The 22,518-nt window shown below is 39.5% G+C and overlaps 1 pseudogene; it reads left to right on the top strand.

The window, feature by feature from the left end:
- Positions 1-21,585: 21,585 nt before the first annotated feature.
- LOC146396291 (coiled-coil-helix-coiled-coil-helix domain-containing protein 2 pseudogene) lies at positions 21,586-22,107 on the top strand (annotated as a pseudogene).
- The last annotated feature ends 411 nt before the right edge of the window (positions 22,108-22,518 follow it).

Genomic DNA, 22,518 nt, shown 5'->3' with positions numbered 1-22,518 from the left:
GCAATATATTTGCATTTTTTAAAATGCAGGGTTTTCTCTGATTAAAACTTAATATATTTTCAATACATTTGCAGATGTTTACAATGACTCTCTTCTTACATTAACAAGATTCCTTTCTAGATGGGAGTAGACTTCCAGAACAAGAATTTCTACACCACTTAAAATCAAAAGTTTTGGAAAGAATAAGATGGTCAGGTGTATTTAATTAAAATAGTAAGTACCCAAATGAATTAGAACTTCAGGTAAACAATATGTTGTGTTTTAGTATAATCATTTCCCATTCAATATTTTGGACATAGTTTTACTGAACATTTTTTCATTTTTATCTGAAATTTATTATTAAACTTAGATCTCGTACTTTATCTGGCAACTCTTCAAAAAAAAGTATAGCACAGTAAACTAAATTGTTAATTACTCATTGTAAGAATCCTTAACTGGATTAAAGATTCTTGAATGTGCCACTTGGCTCCAATAGAAGACACCCTAGTTGCACACACACACACACACACACACACACACACACACACAAACACACACACACACACCTTCAGCCTCTTTTGATGATATGGGATTTGGAAGAGCTATCATTCAGCACTGGGTTTATGTGTCAAAATGAAAGAGTATTTGTGTTTCATAGAAGAAGATTGGTAGGAAATTGGTCAAGGGAGATGAGAGGTGAAGACTTCAGAGGATTGCAAGCAAATCTCTTGAATTTCAAGCTTTACTGTCTGCTAAATGTTTCTTGCTCCTTGCAAAAAAAAAAAAAAAAAAGTTGCATGCAAAATGGTGGCTATTGAAGAAAGACATTGAATTTTGAAGCCAGGCCCAGGTTCTTTCCTCTTCTTTCTAACAGTTGTGTAGGAAAGGCATTTCTAAACTCCTGACCAATTTACTTGTGATTTCTAAGGGTTTTTTTTTCTAACTCTAAATTTGAAAATGGTATATGTTTGGTACTTTCAGAGAGTGTTTTCTTGGCCACTTGAAGGGAGTGACTTACACAGTGTTCATCCATTTTAATATTTCCAAGGCATTTAGTGGTCTGCAGTACAGAACTGTCTTCTTACAGCTTCTCTCTCTCTCTCTCTCTCTCTCTCTCTCTCCCTCCCTCTCTCTTCTTTTAGGGCTGCAACCTAAGCATATGGAAGTTCCCAGGCTAAGGGTTGAATCATTGGAGCTGCAGATGCTGGCCCATGCCACAGGCACAGCAAAACAATGCTGGATCTAAGCCACATCTGCGATCTACACCATAGCTTGGGGCAACACTGGATCCTTAACCCACTGAGAGAGGCCAGGGATTGAACCCAAGTCTTCGTGGATACTAGTCAGGTTCGTAACTTCTGAGCCACAATGAGAACTGCAACACTTCTCTCTTTCATTCTCTTTGGTAACTATTCTGTGTACTCTACCTTGACCTTAGCTGAGAAGATGAGGTGAGAGCAATTCAAGGCAAATCATGGTGAACTTTAAAAAAAAAAAAAACTAAGTGTTGAAAAAATACACAGTTTGGAGACATTTCTCATGACTTGAGCATTTATCATGGAAAACTTTAAATTATTAACCAATAGCTTCATATTAGGGGAATAGTGTGGCAAGATAATGTACCCTGGCACTCCAGAAAGGCAGGTTTCCTTGTTGCTTCCTCCTCTTGTCTAGTCAGTCAGTAGTTAATAAACGATTCTCACTCATGGCTCTGACACAGAATTTCAATGAGTCTTCTCTGGACTACTGACATAAAAACCTGCAAAAACTTGTGAAAAATTATCCAGTTCCAATTCTACAATCACTTTTGTGCTATATCAAAATCCTAGACCACAAATATAATCAAATTAGTCCAGATGTAACTTGGGGAGACAGACAACAGAAGGGCATAGATAAAACTCCTTTGGACAATGATGTCTGACTATTCCTGCAAGAAACTGGGGGTGTGGTATTGACTGCTGTGAAAAAAAAATCTGTATATGGATCACAGACCTCCGAAAACACATGATATTCTACACAAGCATGGAATATTAGCGGTATGGTGAGATACAATGTTTGTGTCTTGTAGAATGTTCAGTCTCTGAGCTTAGAGCCTTTGGTGGTGTTAGATGTGAGGGATCTTCAGAGGTATTCTATGCAGTAGAAATGAATGACCAGTGAAAGAATCTGATGATTGAAATTTCTTTGGCAAGTATAAAAAACTCAAGTCAGTACGTTGATTCCACTACCATTTTTTTTTCCAACTGAAATTGTGTAATATATTCCTGAAAAGTAGGAGGGGAGAATAAAATTTGGGAATGCTATGTCAACTGGAATTGACCCAAACTGTCAAAACTTGCTCAAAGTTACAACAAAAACACTGCAAAGGCAACATCTATGAATCCACATCTATTGAAGAACCCCCACGTATTTAAAAAAAACTCACTAAGTAAAAACATTATAGCAGAATCAATTCATTTAGAAAAATTCTAGGAATGGAGGAGCCAAGAGACAGTAGCTCTTAGAGTGTTTCTCAGGTCTAAAATTCTTCACTAGAATTGTTCTTTAATGGAACTATCAGGCTTGCTAGGAAAAAGCATCTACTATTTCTGGGGAGAAAAAAACTAAGGAAACCCAAGAAAGTGCAGCCCAAAGGGCGTGAAAGCACTTGCCCCAGTTTGAAGATACTGTGCTTAGGCTGGTGCTCTCCAAAACTCTTTCACAAGGGTCATATCTAAATGAATGGATTTCACGTTTGCAATTTTAAAATCCCAGGGGCTCATCTCACAACCCCTAGTTTTAAGAAGAGAGGACCACAAAAGTTCTGAGAAGACCTTGCCATAAAATCTTCCCAGGGGATCCCAATCCTCCGTTGCTTTACTCTCATAGCAACCTCCAAGGACAGCTCTGCAAGGCCCCACCCCTGCACGCATGCGCACACCCACTAGGGGCGAGGCTCCCCGCATGCACACCACTGTCCTCCAACTGCTCAGAGCATCTGTTGAGGCCTGACCGCTTGGGAAGCCAGTAACACCTGTGCCAGCGTGGAGGGTGGGGTTCCAACGGTCATTCCGGCTGGGGGCGGGGCCAATCATGGCAGCATTTAAAATCAATTATTTGAAAGCAGGAGTAAGGAAAACGGACTTTTCACCTCTTGGGCGTCCTGCTGTGCACTCTGAGTCACTCTGTGGGTTATTTGTGGCCTTGTCCAAGTGAGTTCACCACCGCCCTGTGCCCCTCCCCCACCGCCACCAACTGGAGCTCGGTGTCCCTGCAGTGTTTACACCAGGGTTGTTGGCACCACTGTGGAGCAGGTTGCATGAAGGCTTCAGTGATTTCCGGGCCTACCATGAGGCAGGTGAATAAAATGTGTGAACAATTAAACGGGTGCCAGTCTAGTGTTTGCATTCTAAAGCGTATGAAAGCTAGAAGGAAGGTTTTCCAGTTTGAGAATGCTCACCCAGTTCACAAGAAATAGCTCAGGACACTGGAAATTTAGTGGAAAATGAATAAAGATCTATTGTACATCCTCATAGTTTCACCAGTGTCTTCCATTTTAACATAAAAATGTCAATCAACACATGTTCAAACTGCATATTATTGTCAGTGATGGGGGCAACTTTGCTGAATCTAACAATAAGCATTGATTTGTAGTCTAATACTCTCAAGAAATGACAGAATTGGAGTTTCCTCCTGGCTCAGCTTGTTAAGGGTCCATGGTTGTCACTACTGTAGCTTTGGTTACAGTTGTGACAGGCTGTTCATTCTCTGGCCATAGACATGCTTTGGACTGGCCATGCCACGAAAAAACAAAAACAAAAACAGATATCCTAGCATAGATTGGCAAGTGATGCAAAAGTTCAATAACAATCAAGAAATGCATTAGGTAAGAATCAACTGGGTAGGAGACAGAAATAAGATGGCTGAATAGAAGGACTGGAGATCAATTTCTCTCCTAAAAAACAACAAATTTACAACCAAATGCTGAGCAATTTTCAACCAAATGGACCAGAAACTTTCAAAAAGATATCCTATTCCAGAAGACAAAGAGGAGGACACATCAAGAGGTGGTGGGTTGATTACAGGATATATGCAACCCCATACCTCCCGGTGGGAAGATCCACAGACAGGAAAGTAACTGGTTCACAGAGACTCACCTACAAGAGTGAGAGTTCTGAGCCCCACATCAAACTCCCATGCCTGGGGATCTGGCACTGGGAGAAAGAGCCCCTGGAGCATCTGGCATTGAAGGCCAGGGGGCTTGTGCACAGGAGCTCCATGGGACTGGGGGAAATGGAGACCCCATTCTTAAAAGGCACACCCAGACTTTCTCATGCACTGGGTCCCAGGGCAAAGCAAAGTCTCTATAGTAATCTGGGTCAAACATGACTGCAGTTCTTGGAGGACCTCCTGGGAAAACAGGGTTGAATGTGGTTCATTGTGGGGGAAGGGCATTGGAAGCAAAGCTCTCAGGAATGTTCATCAGCAGCTGCCTTTCTCTGCAAGTGGCCATTTTGAGAAAATCTGGCCCCACACATCAGTGCTGAGAAGCCCCAGGCCAAACAACATAGTTTTGGAAGTCCTAGCCACAGCAATCAGGGAAAAAAATAAAAATAAAAGGAATCCAAATTGGAAAGGAAGAAGTAAAACTATCGCTATTTGCAGATGACATGATACTATACCTAGAGAATCCTAAAGACTCTACCAGAAAACTGTTGGAGCTCATCCATGAATTTGACAAAGTCGCAGCATACAAAATTAATACACAGAAATCAACGGCATTGCTATACACTAATAATGAAAGAGTAGAAAGAGAAATTAGGGAAACAATCCCATTTACCATCACAGCCAAAAGAATAAAATACCTAGGAGTAAACCTACCTAAAGAGACAATAGTCCTGTACTCTGAAAACTATAAGACACTGATGAAAGAAATCAAAGATGACACAAATAGATGGAAAGTCGTACCATGTTCTTGGATTGGAAGAGTCAATATTATCAAAATGAGGGCATTCCCAACATAGCACAGTGGTTAATGAATCCAACTAGGAACTATGAGGTTGCAGGTTTGCTCCCTGGCCTTGCTCAGTGGGTTAACGATCCGGCGTTGCCGTGAACTGTTCTGTAGGTTGCAGACGCGGCTCAGATCCCACATTGCTGTGGCTCTGGCGTAGGCCGGTGGCTACAGCTCTGATTCAACCCCTAGCCTGGGAACCTCCATATGCCGTGGGAGTGGCCCACGAAATAGCAACAACAACAAAAGACAAAAAAAAAATTATCAAAATGACTATACTACCCAAAGCAATCTACAGATTCAATGCAATCCCTATCAAATTACCAAGGACATTTTTCACAGAACTCAAACAAAATATTTTAAAGATTGTTTGGAAGCACAAAAGACCCAGAATAGCCAAAGATATCCTGAAAAAGAAAAATGGAGCTGGAGGAATCAGGCTCCCGGACTTCAGACTCTACTACAAAGCAACAATCATCAAAACCATATGGTACTGGCACAAAGACAGAAATAGATCAGTGGAACAAGGATACAAAGCCCAGAATTCAACCCATGCACCTACAGCCAACTAATCAATGACAAAGGAGGCAAGAATACCCAATGGAGAAAAGACAGCCTGTTCAATAAGTGGTGCTGGGAAAACTGGACAGCCACATGGAAAAGAATGAAATTAGAACACTCCCTAACACCATACACAAAAATAAACTCCCAATGGATTCAAGACCTAGATAGAAGACCAGACACCATAAAACTAGGCCAAAGACTCTCTGACATAAACAAGAGCAACATCTTCTCAGATCCACCTCTTAGAGCAATGACAGTAAAAGCAAAAAGAAACAAATGGGACTAAATGAAATTTAGAATTTTATACACAGCGAAGGAAACCCTAAACAAAACTTAAAGACAACCCACACAATGGGAGAAAATCTTGGGAAGTGACTCGATTGACAAGGGCTTCATCTCCAAAATGTATAAACACTTTCTGCAGCTCCATACCAAAACAAACAAACAAACAAACAAACAAACAACCCCATCAAAAAATGGGCAGAAGATCTAAACAGACAGTTCTCCAAAGAAGACATACAGATGGCCATGGTATTTAGTTCCTTTTAACGGCTGAGTAATGTTCCATTGTGTATATGTACCACTTCTTCTTGATCCACTCCTCTATCGATGGACATTTAGGTTGTTTCCGTGTCTTGGCTATTGGAAAGAGTGCTGCGATGAACATTGGTGTACATGTGTCTTTGCGAGTCATGGTTTTCTCTAGATAGATGCCCAGGAGTGGGATTGCTAGACCAAATGGTAATTCTATTTTTAATTTTCTGAGGAATCTCCAACCTGTTTTCCACAGTGGTTGCACCAATTTACAATCCCACCAACAGTGTACTAGGGTTCCTTTTTCTCCACACCCTCTCCAGCACTTATTGTTTGTAGACTTTTTGATGATGGCCATTTTGGCTGGTGTAAGGTGATACCACATAGAGGTTTTGATTTGCATTTCTCTAGTGATGAGTGATGTTGAAGATCTTTTCATCACTGTGCCACAATGGGAACTCTGGGAATTGTGTATTAGTGCATGTGTTTCTTATGGTGGTTTTTCAGGAATTTTGTGGTATGGGGTGTGTGAGGGTAGGTCTATGACTATTTTATGGGACTGGTGATATGCTGTATATGTGCAGATGAATGGATTGTGTGGGTTGTGTGGTGTGAGGTTATTATGAATTTGTATTTTGGAAGATGACTGGAGTTATTTCATTGTAATTATTTAGGAATGTGGGATTATGTATATATAGGCAACGTGAAGCTTTATGTGCATTTGAGGGTACATAGTGGTATGTTTCCATATATGTAGTGTGCTGGGTAATTGTGGGTATATTTGGGGCTTGTGGTGAGAAACATGTTTGTTGAGTTTCTGTGTGTATTCAAGGAGCATAGCAGATTGGATGAATATTTTCTATGGTATCTATTTGCATTTTTCATTAGGAGGTTATTTTTGTACCTGCAAATTTTTTTTGCATTAATGTAGTAATGGAGTTATGTGTACGCAGAAGAGTGGCAGAATTGTATTTGTACTGGAGGTATGTGGTATGGTTCTATGTGAATATTTAGGGGTGTGGAGGTTTGAGATGTGTCCTTTGGGACTTTCAAGGGGTTTTATGTGTATTCATATATGATACATTGGAGAATTGTCCTTGTGTCCAGGTGTATGTACTGGTTTATGGGTATGTCCGTCAGTGCATGTATGAATTCATGGGGTTTGGGGCTGTTGGAAACGTTCACAGTGGTTTCCCAGGATGCTGGGATTTTCATGTTTGGAAATATTTGGGGCTTGTAGTGGTAATGTTGTATTCTGGAAATTCAAGGATGATGAATAGTGTTTGGGGGTCTGTATATATTTAAAGATTAGGAATATTCATGTGTGTGTGTATGGCCATGAGAGAGTAGTGGTCATGAAAGTATAGTAGCTACAGTTAAAGGATGTTGCTTTTCCCCCACTTAGTGCAATGATTATTGGACTTTTAGCTTTCATTCTATTAGTGTGGTGTATTGTATCTATTTATTTGCATATAGTGAACCACCTTGCATCCCAGGGGTAAATCCCGTGTGATCATGGTGTATGATCCTTTTTTTTTTGTGCTTTTTATGGCCACACCCATGACATATGGAGATACCCAGGCTAATCAGAGCTAGAGCTGACAGCCACAGCCACAGCAATGCCAGATCCAAGCCATGTCTGTGACCTACACCACAGCTCATGACAATGATGGATCCTTAAACCAATGAGCGAGGCCAGGGATCAAACTTGCAACCTCATGGCTTCTAGTTGGATTTGTTTCCACTGAGCCATGATGGGAACTCCCAGTGTATGTTCCTTTTAATATGCTGTTGAATTCTTTTCTGTTGTTGTTCTGGTCTCTACTTTACCTAATTCTGCTCTGATTTTTGTTAGTACCTTCCCTCTGCTAACTTTGGATGTAGTTTGTTCTTTTTAAAAAATATTATTTTTCAGAGTTCCTATTGTGGCTCAGTGGTAATGAACCTGAGTAGTATCCATGAGGATGCCAGTTCAATCCCTGGCCTTGCTCAGTAGGCTAAGTATCTGGTGTTGCCATGAGCTGTGGTGTAGGTCACAGATGCAGCTCGGATCCTGCATTGCTGTGGCTGTGGTGTATGCTGGCAGCCACAGCTCCAGTTTGACCCCTAGCCTGGGAACTTTCATATGCCACAGATGTGGCCCTAAAAAGACCAAACAAACTCTCCACAAACTGAGTATAGAAGTAATAAAGACAGTATATGAAAAGCCCTCAGCTAACATCCTCAATGGTGAAAGTTTACAGTTCTTCCTCTAAGATTGGAAACAGGACAAGGATGCTCACTCCTATCATTCCTATTTAACATAGTACTAGAAATCCTCGCCAGAGCAATTAAGCATAAAAAAAGAAATAAAAACATCTGCATTAGACAGGAAGTTAAGATTGTCTCTGTTTGCACATGATATGACCTTGTAGATAGAAAATCCTAAGGTCTCCAACAAGTAAACTTGTTAAAACTAATCAACATGAAGTTGCAGGATACAAAATCAATATACAGAACTTAGCTTTTTTTCTATATGCAAACAAAGCAAATATCTGAAAAAGATACAAAGAATATAGTCCTCTTTGCAACAACATCAAAAACAGTGAAATACTTTGGAATAAATTTAACCAAGGGGGTGAAATTTCTATGTAATGAAAATTATATGTCATTGATGAAAGAAATGGAAAATGACACAAAAAATGGAAATATATCCCATATTCATGGTTAGAAAGAATAAAATTGTTAAGTTTTTCTATACCACCCAAAGCCGTTTATAGATTCAACACCACTCATCTCAAGATTCCAATGACACTTTTCACATAAATTCAAAATTTATCACAAAACTTTAGTAACCAAATCAATATGGTACTGGCATAAAAACACATACTTATACCAGTGGAACAAAATAGCTAAACGCACCCATATGTAGTCAATTAATTTATGATAAATGAGCTAAAATCATACAGTCTCTTCAATAAATGGTGTTGGGTGACCAGATGGCCTTGTGCAAAAAAAGTGAAACTAGACTCCTATCTTACACCATACATAAATTTAACTCAAAATGTATTAAAGACTTGAAGTAAGACCTGAAACCACAATATAGGTGGTAAGCTCCTTGCCATTGGTCTTGGCACACCAAAAGCAAAGGCAACAAAACTAAAAATAAATAAATGGGACTATATCGGACTCAACAGCTTTTGCACAGCCAAAGGAACGACTGACAAGATGAAAAGGCAGCCTACATAATGGGAGAAAATATTTGCAAACCATCTATCTGATGAGTTAATATTCAAAATAAATGGAACTTATACTACTCAATAGCAAAAAATAAGTCATCTGATTTAAAAGATGGATGGAAGCCCTGAATAGACAGTTTTCCAATGCCAATAATCAATAGATACATGAACAGTTCTCAACACCAGTAATTAGGTAGTAGGGGAATAGAAAACGCAAACAAGAGGTCAACTTATACCTATTAGAATGGCAAGAATGTGTAAAAAGGGGAACCTCTGTGCACTTGGTGGGAATGTACATCAGTAAAACAACTATAGAAAACAGTATGGAGTTTCCTTTAAAAACTAAATATAGAACTATCACAATAATCCAGCAAACCCACTTCAGGATATTTATCAGAAGAAAAAAAAAAAACACTAATTCGGAAAGAGATGTGTACCCTTGTGTTCCCTGCAGCATTATTTACCATAGCCAAAATATAGATACAACCAAAGTGTCCATCAACAGATGACCGGATAGAGAAGATGTGATATATATAAACAATGGAATATTAGCCACAAAAAGGAAATCTTGACATTTGTGACAACATAGATGGACCTGGAGAGTATTATGTTAAGTGAAATAAGCCAGACAGAGGAAGACATACTGTGCAGTTACACTACCTGAAAAATAAATGAACAGACATAAACAGAGTTATAGATACAGAGTCCAAATAGGTGGTTACCAGAGGGGAGTGTGGAGGGGATGAGTGCAATAGGTGAATGAAACTAAGATGTACCCACTTTCAGTTACGAAATACGTGAGTCATGGTGTTGAAATATACAGCATGGGAAATATTGTTACTATATTGTATTATCTTTGTATGGTGACAGATGGTAGCTAGTTTATCATGGTAATCATTTCTAATGTATAGAAATATTGAATCACGACGTTATGCACCTGGAACTAACAGAGTGTTGTAGGACAATTATACTCCAATTAAAAATTTTTAATTAAAGAAATAAGTAACAAATGTTGGTGATGATGTGGAGAAAGGGAACACATGTGCACTGTTGGTAGGAATGTAAATTCATAAGACCACTATAGAAAACAGTATATAGGTTCCTCAAAAAACTAAAAATAGAACTACCATATGATCCAGCAATCCCACTTCAGGATATTTACCTGAAATAAATGAAGTCATTGCTTCAAAGAGACATCTGCACCCCCATGTTCATTGCAGCATTATTCACAATTGCCAGAACATGGAAACAAGTGTCCATCAACAATGGATGAAGAAAATGTGATACATGTATATATATATATATATATGTCTAATCTTAAAGGCATTATGCTAAGTGTGAAATACATATACCATGTAATGTCACTTATATGTGGAGTCTAAAAACAAGACAAAACAACACATACACACACAAACTGAGTTCATAGATACAGAGAACATACTGGTGGTTGGCGGAGGCAAGGGGCTGGGGTGGAGAAATTTGTAAAATGTATCAAACAGTATAAACTTCAAGTTATTAAATAAGTTATGAGTATGGAATAAGCCTAGTGACTACAGTTACTAATACTGTATTGCATATTTGAAAATTGATAAGAGAGTAGATCTTGCCCTTATTAGAGTTCCTGTCATGGTGCTGTGGAAACGAATCCAACCAGGATCCATGAAGTTGCAGGTTTGATCCCTAGCCTCACTCAGTGGGTTAAGGAGCCATGAGCTCACAGATGTGGTTCAGATCTGGCTGTCCTGTGTCTGTGGAATAAGCCAGCAGCTGTAGCTCCAATTAGACCCCTAGTCTGGGAACCTCCATATGCTGGGGGTGTGGCCCTAAAAAGAAAAAGAAGTCCTTAAAAATATTGTATGGGGATGGATATTAACTAGACTTATTGTGGTTATCATTTCATAATATATACAAATGTAGAATCATATTTTAATCTGAAAATAATATAAGGTTATAGGTCAATTATACCTCAATTTAAAAAGGAAAGTTAGTAGTTCCCATTGTGAATCAGTGGTAACAAACCTGACTAGTATCCAAGAGTATGTGGGTTGGATCCCTGACCTCGCTCAGTGGATTAAAGGATCTGGCATTGCTGTCAGCTGTGGTATATGTCACAGATGCAGCTCAGATCCCATGTTGCTGTGGCTGTGATATAGATTGGCAGCTGCAGCTCTGAGTCAACCCCTAGCCTGGGAACCTCCATATGCCATGGGTGCAGCCCTAAAAAATAAATAAACAAACAAACAAATAAATAAATAAAAAGAAAGATAATAAAATTCTCCTGGTAGGGGGGAAAAATGTGCTTTCCTGCTGTTAGGAATATTCTACATCGTTCAGCTATTCTGCTCCTGACTAAAGAGGTGTGGAAAAAATTATATGTGTGTTTGCTCATAATGAAGTTAAAAGGAAAAAAAAATATAGGCGTTCCCATTGTGGCACAGTGGAATTGAACCCGACTTATATTCATGAGGATGCAGCATACAGTTAGATCTGCTTAGATATGTACGTATTGCTGTGGCTAAGGCTATATACACATTTGGTTTGGTGGGCAGCTGTATATTCCCTCTTGGGACATGCTGGAGGCCACCAGTAAATTTCCTCCCAGGTTAACTTTGCTACCTGAATTTTCATTGTTGTTTCTATATTCTTTAAGGTGGGCTATGAAGGTCTTTAAAACATTGAGATACAGTTTACATATAATAGTGTATTCATTTTGATATATGCATATATTGCAAAATGATAACCACGGTAAGTTTAGTTAACATCCATCACCACACATAGCTATATTTTTTTTCTCTTTTCTTTTTTAGAGCTGCACCTGTGGCATATGGAAGTTCCCAGGCTAGGAGTTGAATCAGAGCTATAGTTGACAGCCTACGACACAGCCACAGCAATACCAGACCTGAGCTGCATCTGCAACCTATGCCACAGATTGTGGCAATGCCAGATCCTCAACCCACTGAGCAAAGCCAAAGATTGAACCCGCATCCTCACGGACACTATGTCGGGTTCTTAACCCACTGAGCCATGATGGAAACTCCCAATTTTTTTCTTATGATGAGAACTTCTAAGACCTACCCTTTTTACCACTTTCAATTATACAATAGAATATTGTTAAGTCAACAGGATGTAAATTACGTTCCTAGGGCTTATGCATTTTTATAACTTTCCAGTTTGTACTTTTTGACCATGTTCACCCACTTCCTCCACCGTCCACCTCAGGCAACCACCAATCTGTCTTCTGTCATCTATGAGGGTTTTTTTTGGGGGGGTTGCTTTGGGTTTTTTTCCTGTTTGTTTTTCACTCCACATATAAGTGAGATTATATAGTATTTGTCTTTATCTGATTTGCCTCACTTACCATAATGCCCTTGAGGTCCATCTATGTTGTTGCAAATGGCAGAATTTCCTTCTATTTTTTGGTCAAATAATATACCATTACATACACACACACACACACACACACACATAACATTCTACATATAGATATATATACACATACATGATATATATATCATGTTATATATATATATATATATATATATATATATATATATATATTAACCAAATATATATCTCCTAGGTTGTAGGTCACAGACGTGGTTGGAATCTGGCACTGCTGTGGCTATGGTGTAGGCCAGTGACTACAGCTCTGATTTGACACCTAGCCTGGTGCAGTCCCCAAAACACAAACACACACTTAATGTGTGTACATGTGTGTGTGTGTGTGTGTAACTTTGGTTGTTTTCATGTCTTGGCTACTGTGAATAATGCTGCAGTGAACACAGGGGTGCAGCTATCTCTTTGAGATAGTGGTTTCATTTCCTTCAGATAAACACCCTGAAATGGGATTGCTGGATCATATGGTAGCTTTTTTTGGTTATTGTAACTGAAAGAATTTTATAATATTTATAGTTTTACAATGATCATCACAACCCAATTTTACAGCATTTCCATCCCAAACCCCAGCCCATCCCTCCCCTCCCCCAACCTGTCTCCTTTAGAAGCCATAAGTTTTTCAAAGTCGGTGAGTCAGTATCTGTTCTGCTAAGAAGTTCATTGTATGCTTTTTATAGATTCCACATAGAAGTAATAGCATATGATATTGGTATCCCACTGTCTGACTAACTTCAGTTAGCATGATAATTTCTAGGTCCATCCATGTTGCTGAAAATGCCATTATTGTATTCCTTTTTATGGCTGAGTAATAGTCCATCGTATGTATGTAGCACATCTTTATCCACTCCTCTGTCGATGGACATTTCGGTTACTTCCATGTCTTAGCTTTTGTATATAGTGTGCTGCAATGAACATTGGAGTACATATGTCTTTTGTGTGTGTGTTTTTTAGGACCACACCAGAGGCATATGGTGGTTATCAGGCTAGGGGTCCAATCAGAGCTAAAGCCGCTGGCCTACACCACAGCCACAGCAATGCCAGGTTCGAGCGACGTCTGCAACCTACACCACAGCTCATGGCAACACTGGATCCTTAAGCCACTGAGCAAGGCCAGGGATTGAACCTGCATCCTCATGGATGCTAGTCAGATTCATTTCTGCTGAGCTATGAAGGGAACTCCACATGTATCTTTCTGAGTCATGGTTTTCTCTGGATAGATGCCCAGGAGTGGGATTGCTGGATCAAATGGTAGTTCTATTTTTAGTTTTTTGAGGAATCTCCATAATGTTTTCCATAGTGGTTGCACCAATTTACATTCCCACCAACAATCTAATAGGGTTCCTTCTCTCCACACCCTCTCCAGCATGTATTGTTTGTAGACTTTTTGATGATGGCCATTCTGGCTGGTGTGAGGTGGTACCTCTTAGTAGTTTTGACTTGCATTTCTCAAAGAATTAGTGATGTTGAACATCTTTTCATGTGTGTTGTTGGCCATCTGTATGTCTTCTTTGGAGAATTGTCTGTTTAGACCTTCTGCCCATTTTCTGGTGTGCTTGTTCATATGGTAGTGCTATTTTTAATTGTTCAAGGAACTCTACTTTTTTTCCCATGGGGTCTGTACCAATTTACATTCCCATCAGCAGTGCAGAAGTTTTCCTTTTACTCTACATCCTCACCAACATTTTTTATTTCTTGTCTTCTTGATAACAGTCATTCTAACAGGTGCGAGGTGCTATCCCTTTGTGGTTTTTATTTGCATTTCCCTGATGATTAATCATGTTGAGAACTTTTTCCTCTGTTGACCAGTTGTATGAATTCTTTGGAAAACTGTCTATTCAGGTCCTCTGCCCATTTTAAAATCAGAGGGTTTTTTGTTTCTTTGGTTTTGTTTGTTTGTTTGTTTTTCTTTATTGGCTTTTTTAGGGCCACACCCATGGCATATGGAGGTTCCCAGCCTAAGAGTTGAATCAGTGCTGTAAATTGCCGGCCTACACCACAGCCACAGCTACGGCAGATCTGAGCCTCCTCTGTGACCTACACCACAGGTCATGGCAATGCCAGATCCTTAACCCAATGATCCAGGCCAGGGATTGAACCCACATCCTCATGGGTACTAGTCAGGTTCTTTAACCACTGAGCACAATGGGAACGCCTAGTTTGTTTTTTTTCTTGTTTGACATTACTTCATATTGTTGCATGAATTATTTATGTATTCGGAATATTAATCCCTTTTCTGATGTGATTTGCAAATATTCTCCCATTCATTAGGTTGCCTTTTCATTTTGTTGATGGTTTCCTCTGCTGTGCAAAAGCTTATAAGTTTGTTTTGATGTGTTTTAACTGGCACCAGCCCCATCCTCCACTCTCCAGATCCATGGTAGCTTTGAAAACTAACAGCTCCCAACCACAGTGAAAACTAGCAGGCTGCCAGCTCCAGGAGGGGACAGAACGAGGGTTAGAGTTTTTCCTAAGCTCCATTACCAGAGAATTACCATTATTTGATCTGACTGATGATTCCTTGGAACCCCTACTTTAAGGCTATGTATTTGACCTTAGCGAGAGTTCAACCACTGTCAGAAGGCTTCTTTGAGAGCACTTGTCTCGAAAATTACAGGCAATTGTTTAAATTTACAGCTGCCTGAGGCAGGGAATACTACTGGGGACAGACAATAGACCAGCCAAATAATATAAAAGAAAAAACTGGGGAATAAAATATTCACAGGGGCTTTGAAAAGTTCTTAGGAAGCTAAAAGTACACCAATGCCTAAAAATGAAAAAAGGAAAATAAAAACCTCTCCCGGTTTTCTCACATTGATTCTGTGTTTAGGCACTCCTTTATTGCCTAGCCAGGCAAGTTACAACTCTGCCTTCACCTTCACTTCCTGTTTGTGCTGACCTTAGAGATCAGCCAGAAAGGAAGGCTCAGACACTTCTCAGGTCTTCTCTGAGCATGTGTCATGCCTAGGTTATACACACTTCTATACACATAAATGTACCACCATACACAAGTCCATTTGAATGCCCTAATTTCTGAGAGAAACTCTTTCCCTAAGCTTTTGGCAGGTTTATTATTATCTCTCAACCATATCTTTTGCCCTAAGCTACAGCAGTTTGTTCATTTGTTGTACAATTTTTTGAGGAATGCTACCTGTGTAGGCAATTTTCTGGCCTGAGCAAATTCCAAATTATGTTAAACAGACAAGCACCTTCTATCAATCTTTCAGGTGATACCTAAGACAGGTCAAAGCAGACAAACATGAGTCACCGTAAATAAGGTCTTCTCTACTCCCTTTAGCCAGGGACAAGGGTTGAAGGCTGCTTTCTTCAAGAATGCTACCAAGGGTGGGGAATGGTGCAGGTCAAGGACAAGTAACAATGTTGCAATGCATTCCTACCATTTTAAAGTTGGCTTTTTTTGATTCATTTTTCTCTTTGTTGCTGCAAACCTCCGTTTTCAACAATTCTGACTATGGTGACTCTTACATTTTTTGCTTGATTTTTTTCAGTGTTTCTATGGAGGGATAGGCCCCTGGAACTATCTAATCTGACATTTTTTTACTGATGTCACCCCTTTAGTAAGGCAGGTCTATAACGAATGAATTATTTGTTTTTGTTGAGCTCAAAATAAGTTCATTTCCCCTTTGTCTTTGAAGGATAGTTTTATTGGATATAGAATACTTCATTTGACTTTTATTTTTCTCTCAGAACTTTGAATACATCCTCCTACTGAAACAGGAGGGGAGGGGAAGGCATGACCATTAAAAGAATGACAGCCATTGAGAAGAACAGTGGTTAGAACATTGACAAAAAGTGGTGAGAGCCTATTAGGCCAAAGATGGTAGAAGATTCAACTTCCAGTAGATCTTGAAACTCATTATATGCTCATTGTAACACATTAGCATGCTGAATGACATACTTACAGGTGCCATGGCAGTTCCAAGGCTGACCATTAGAGGCCAAAAAACTGGGCAGTGGCCCAATTCCTGGAAATGCCTACCCCTTCCCCAAAATCATTGGAATAATCCTCCCACTTGTTAGCCCATAACATTATCCAGACCATAAAAACTAACAACCCCACATGTCAAGCCAGCTCTCCCTTTCTGAGAAAGTCCTCATTCTGTCTATGGAATATGTATCTTTCTAAATAAGTTCACTTCCTCTTTACTATGGCTTGCTCTTTTCTTTCCTGCACAAAGCCAAGAGCCCTCACTTGGAAGCCTCTCCCAGAAATTCACCCAAGACCCAAGACATGACCATCCATTAACATGCCATTTTCTTGCAACACTACTGCCTCCATGGTTTCTGATGAGAAATCAGCTCTTAATATTATTTAGACAAAAAGACTGATCTTCATCAAAATTAAAAACTTTTGTGCAGCAAATGGCATAATCAAGAAAGTAAAAAGATAACCTACAGAATAGAAGAAAATATTTGCAAACCACATCCCTGGTAAGTGTTTGATATAGAGAATGTAGAAATAACTTGTATAATTCAACAACCAAAAGCAACTCTTATTTAAAAAATTGGCGAAAGACTTGAATAGACATTTCCTTAACATGATTACTGTTCAACACCTGTAGTCATGAGGAAGATGAAATGTGGTTAGTTTTTCTATTGGAGGAGAATGCAAACTGGTGATCTGTATCAGAGACCCATGAACTGTTAACATTACATCACTTGCAATTTTCTGAAACCTTATCTTTTCAGCTGAGTTCCTTAAATTAATGTCAGGGTTTCAGAAATGTACCATCTACCAACCCTCGTGATTATTTCAAGTATGAAAGTAGAATTAAATAAATTATATTATATACTAGAATGTCAAAGCTCTGTGTTTATGGGGACATCTGATTTCTTAAAGATTGACTTGAAGAAATATATCTATGAGCATTCTTTTAAGCTGTTAATGTTGAAAGATCGTTTGGTAGCACATCATCATCCCTAAAACAACCTGACACTTCATAACAAACACCATCATTTTATTTTTATTTTTTAATTTATTTATTATTACTTTTTTTTCTTTTTAGGACCCAACCTGTGGCATATGGAAGTTTCCAGGCTAGGGGTCGAATCAGAGCTGCAGCAGCCAGCCTACACCACAGCTACAGCAATGCCACATCAGAGCCACACCTGTGACCTATGCCACAGCTTGAGGTAATGCTGGATCCTTAACCCAATGAGTGAGGCCAGGGACTCATGGACACTATGTTGGGTTCTTAACACACAGAGGCACAAGAGGAGCTCCCACTTTTACTTTAAAATGAAGTAAAATACTAATAATGGCTTGGAGTTCTTTGACATAACACAAGAGAATCAACACAAACTTAGGTCACTGCTGAAAGTTGAAACCCATGGGTGCACACACTTGTATATCAATATAAAATATTTTTCATAATAGAAGAAATTTTTAATAATAGAAGATAAGTTGGTGAAAATACATCTGCTGGAGGAACATCAATATTGACTATTTCCACAGAAATCTTATCAAAGCAAGGCTTCTTTGACACAGAGTTAACTTTTTGTTCTGGGAGGAAAGAATATCACAAAGATTACAAACATATATGATATCCCATGAATTATTAATAGTTCATGACTAAATAAATATACATAATACATTTCAGGAAGATAGCATTAATAATAAAAGACAATCAGCATCTAGTATGGTGTTCATCATAAGACACAGTTCCTTGCAAAAACTCTGTTGAAGTTTATTAGCCATTATAGTCAATCAGCCACAATGTGTGAACTTTGGCATTTATGAAAATATCCACAGGGTACCTATGTCTTCAGTCATTGAAATTCAGGTTATGTCCTAAGTGGGGGTGACTGCCAGCATGTCCTGAGAGCAGAACCTCATCCCATGGAGCTCATGTGAGGCTTATCATCTTGGCTTCCATAAACCCAGTGCACCTGCATCAGCCCTGAAATGCTGCCACCTTCCCTGGCACTATCAGGTCAAGAAGAATAAAAACCTTGAGCTCAAATGGACTTCAGAGCTCATCTGACTCACCACCTCATTCAGGAAACTAAATTGAAGGAGGCCAAGATATTTTAGCAAGTAGAAATTCATCTCTTCCAATTTCCCCATGAGGCTAGCCATTGTAATTTTAAAAGTTGACAAATGTACTAATTTATTTATGGTATCATGTTACCTCAAAAGGAACCTGTCCTGGAGTTCCTGTCATGGCTCAGTAGTTAGTGAACCCGACTAGCATCCATGAGGATGTGGGTTCGATCCCTCACCTCACTCAGTGGGCTAAAGGATCCAGCATTGCCATGAGAGTGGTGTAGGTTGCAGACACAGCTCAGATCCTGCATTGCTGTGGCTCTGGCATAGGCCGGTGGCTACAGTTCCAGTTGGACCCCTAGCCTGGGAACCTCCATATGCGGCGGGTGTGGCCCTAAGAGACAAAAGGGCCAAAAAAAGGAATCTGTCCTTCTGTTTCTTCTGCAGCAGTAGACTCTTACTCCTCCACCTCTGTCCTGAAGTTCGCATCTGTGAAACCATTCAGAGAAGAATTTCTAAAGTTGAGAACATGTTAGCAAAAGAAAATAAAAACATAAAAAAGAGGATATTATAGTAATTCACTTCTCACTGTAGTAATACTTCCAAACTGGAAATCAATTCTAAGAGTATTAATAGGAGAATCGTTAAAGTAATACAAGTCAGTCGTTTACTGGGCATTTCAATGAAGTGACATTTCTAGGAATTGGAGATGCAGTAATAAACTGTGGAGCTACATCACTCATCTCATGACCATTATAAGTAACATCAATTTAAGTGCAGCTTTACTGGTGTGAAATGTAGAAAAGTTGGCATTTAAAAAGCACAATGGGATTGGTGGCATCTCTGCAGGGCCAGGACAAAGGTTTGATCCCTGGCCCGGCACAGTGGGTTAAAGATCCAATGTTGCCATACCAGCAGCACAGGTCACAACTGTGGCTTGGATCTGATCCCTGGCCCAGAAACTCCATTTGCCTTCAGGACAGCCAAAAAAGAAATGAAACATGAAAAAACAAAAAGAAAGTATGTAGGAGTTCCTGCTGTGACAAGGTGGGTTTAGAATCTAACTAATCGAAGCAGAGGCACCAGTTTGATTCCTGGCCTGGTGCAGTGGGTTAAAGGATCTGGCTTGCTGCAAGGCATGGGGTTGCAGCTGTGGCTGGAATTCAGTCCCTGGCCTGGGAGCTTCCATATGCCTTCGATGCAGCCATTCAAAAAAAATTGTGTAACTTTGCGCCAACAGGAGTATCTGTTTCCATGCTCTGTTTCCAAATGCAGGGTTTAAATCTTGCTGCTGGAGTAGAAGGAATGAACGCCTTTATTATGATCTCTTATTCTTGTGGGAGAAGGCAGGTCTCTGCTTGACGTTTTTTCCTCCACCCATCGTAGGATCAAAACTTAAGTTTCCCTGTAGTTGTTGCTGTCAATGCTGGAGAGAGTCATTTCAATAAAATATAACCTTATTTTATCACATGTTTATAAAATAACAGTAGTCCTGTGTAGAGATTGCCAGAATCCATTCTACAAGAATTCTGCTTCTTCTGGTCTACTCATGAATTTCTTCCCCTGCTCAAACTAGTAAAGAAATTCCTATGAAATTACCCCCAGCACCAACAGAAGGAAAACTGGAATATTCACAAATATGCACACAGTAACATGCTCTTAAACAACCAGTGGGCTAAAGGAAAGATCACAAGACAAATTAGAAGACACAAATGAAAGAAACATAAACATGCTGTACCAAAATTTTTGTGATGCAGTGAAATATGCTCAGAAGGAAATTTGTAGCTTTAAATGCCTATGTTCCTACATTAAAAAATGTCTCCAATTAGCCACTTAAATTGGCACCTTAAAGCACTTGGAAAAACTCAAAACTAGCAGAAGGAAGGTAATAATGAAGATTAGAGTGGAGATAAAGAACAGAGAAACAAGAGGGAAAATAAATGAACCTAAGATATTTTCAAAGAGCAACAAAATCGGCAAATCTTTGAGAAAAGACTCCGATTAAAATAAGAAACGAAAGTGAGGAAATTACTACAGACCTTAATACCAAAGATAGCATTGAACTATATACTCTTAAAAATGGTTAAAATAATGAGGAATTCCCATCATGACTCAGCGGAAATGAATCTGACTAGAATCCATGAGGACACAGGTTTGATCCCTGGCCTCACTGAGTGGGTTAAGGATCCAGCATTGCCATGAGCTGTGGTGTTGTAGACATGGCTCAAATCCTGAATTGCTATGGCTGTGGTGCAGGCTGGCAGCCATAGCTATAATTCGACCCCTAACTTGGGAACCTCCATATTCCACAGGTGAGGCCCTAAAATGACTTAAAAAAGAAAAAAGAGAGAGTTAAAATGATGAATTTCATGTTATGTAAATGTACCTCAATGAAAAAGCTTACATTTGTGTGGATTCACACCTATAATCTGTCCTGTTCCTTTGATCTATGTGTTTGTGTGTGGTTAACCTCTTACTATTACCATACTGTCTTGATAACTGTGATTTTATAGTAAGTCTTAAAATCAGATTTTCTTCTTTTCAAAATTATTTTGGCTGTTCAAGTTCCTCTCACTTTCTATATAGAATTTAAAATTAAGTTGTCAATATATACAATGAGTGATCCTGGGATTTTGACTGGAGTTGTGTTAAATCTATAGATCACTTTTTTTAAAATTAGCATCTTAACCATATTTAATTTTTCAATCCATGATCATAATATATCTCTCCATTTATTTAGATTTTTAGATGTCTTTTGATCTTCTTCATTAGCTTTTTTTTATTTTTAAGCATATAGCTCCTGAACACATTTTCAGGTTTATATCAAAGTATTTCCTTTTTCTTAAATAAAAGGTATTTTAAAAACAGCTTTATGAGAAGCTGCCAGGGTCTTCTCTGAGTTTCTCTGTCTTCTAGGTTCGCGTTCGTTGCGCAGTTACGATGCCTCGTGGAAGCCGAGGCCGCAGTTTCCACATGGCCCCTCCGGCTAGCCGGGCACCTCAGATGAGAGCTGCACCCAGGCCAGCGCTGGCAGCTCAGCCACCAGCAGCAGCTCCACCATCTGCTGTTGGCTCCCCTGCTGCTGCACCTCAGCAGCCAGATCTCATGGCCCAGATGGCAACCACTGTAGCCGGCGTGGCTGTGGGTTCTGCCGTCAGCCACACGATAGGTCATGCGATCACTGGGGGCTTCGGTGGAGGAAGTAGTGCTGAGCCCTCAAGGCCTGACATCACTTACCAGGAGCCTCAGGGAGCCCAGCCAGCACAGCAGCAGCAGATTGGCCCATGCTTCTATGAGGTGAAACAGTTTTTGGAGTGTGCCCAGAACCAGGGTGACCTTAAGCTTTGTGAGGGTTTCAGTGAGGTGTTGAAACAATGCAGACTGGCAAATGGATTATCTTAAGCAAGAAGCTCCATTGAAGACATATGAAAAATCACCCCCCATGACCTGGTTGATTTAGCATAAAAATGTGATTGATCATGAAGATATAAAGTGTGAAATCAAGATTAAACCTCTCCTCTATCACTAATAGCTTTCGTGCTTCAGAATTGCAGTGGAGGAGGGTATTCTTCTGATGTGGAAGTTCATTGAGTATTGAGTTTGGGGCTGGGCAGATGTTTATGTGGCCTCTGAAACATGCTTTTCTGATGTTATTGTTTGTGAATTAATTAGAATAAAGAGATTTTCTTTCAAAAAAAAAAACAAAAAAAAACCCAGATTTATACATTAATATTGTATAAATTGCATTTTAATTTTTGTATGTTGACCTTTTCTTTTTCTTTTTCATTTCTGGCCACCCTGCAGCATATGAAGTTCCTGGGCCAGGGATC

Source organism: Sus scrofa, chromosome 14 (assembly GCF_054392235.1).
Source record: "Sus scrofa isolate SSC_HxYL_T2T_F1_AM1 chromosome 14, Sscrofa_HxYL_maternal_Yorkshire_Landrace_v2.0, whole genome shotgun sequence".
Classification (NCBI taxonomy): Eukaryota; Metazoa; Chordata; class Mammalia; order Artiodactyla; family Suidae; genus Sus; species Sus scrofa.
This window is presented reverse-complemented; position numbering and strand designations above follow the sequence as displayed.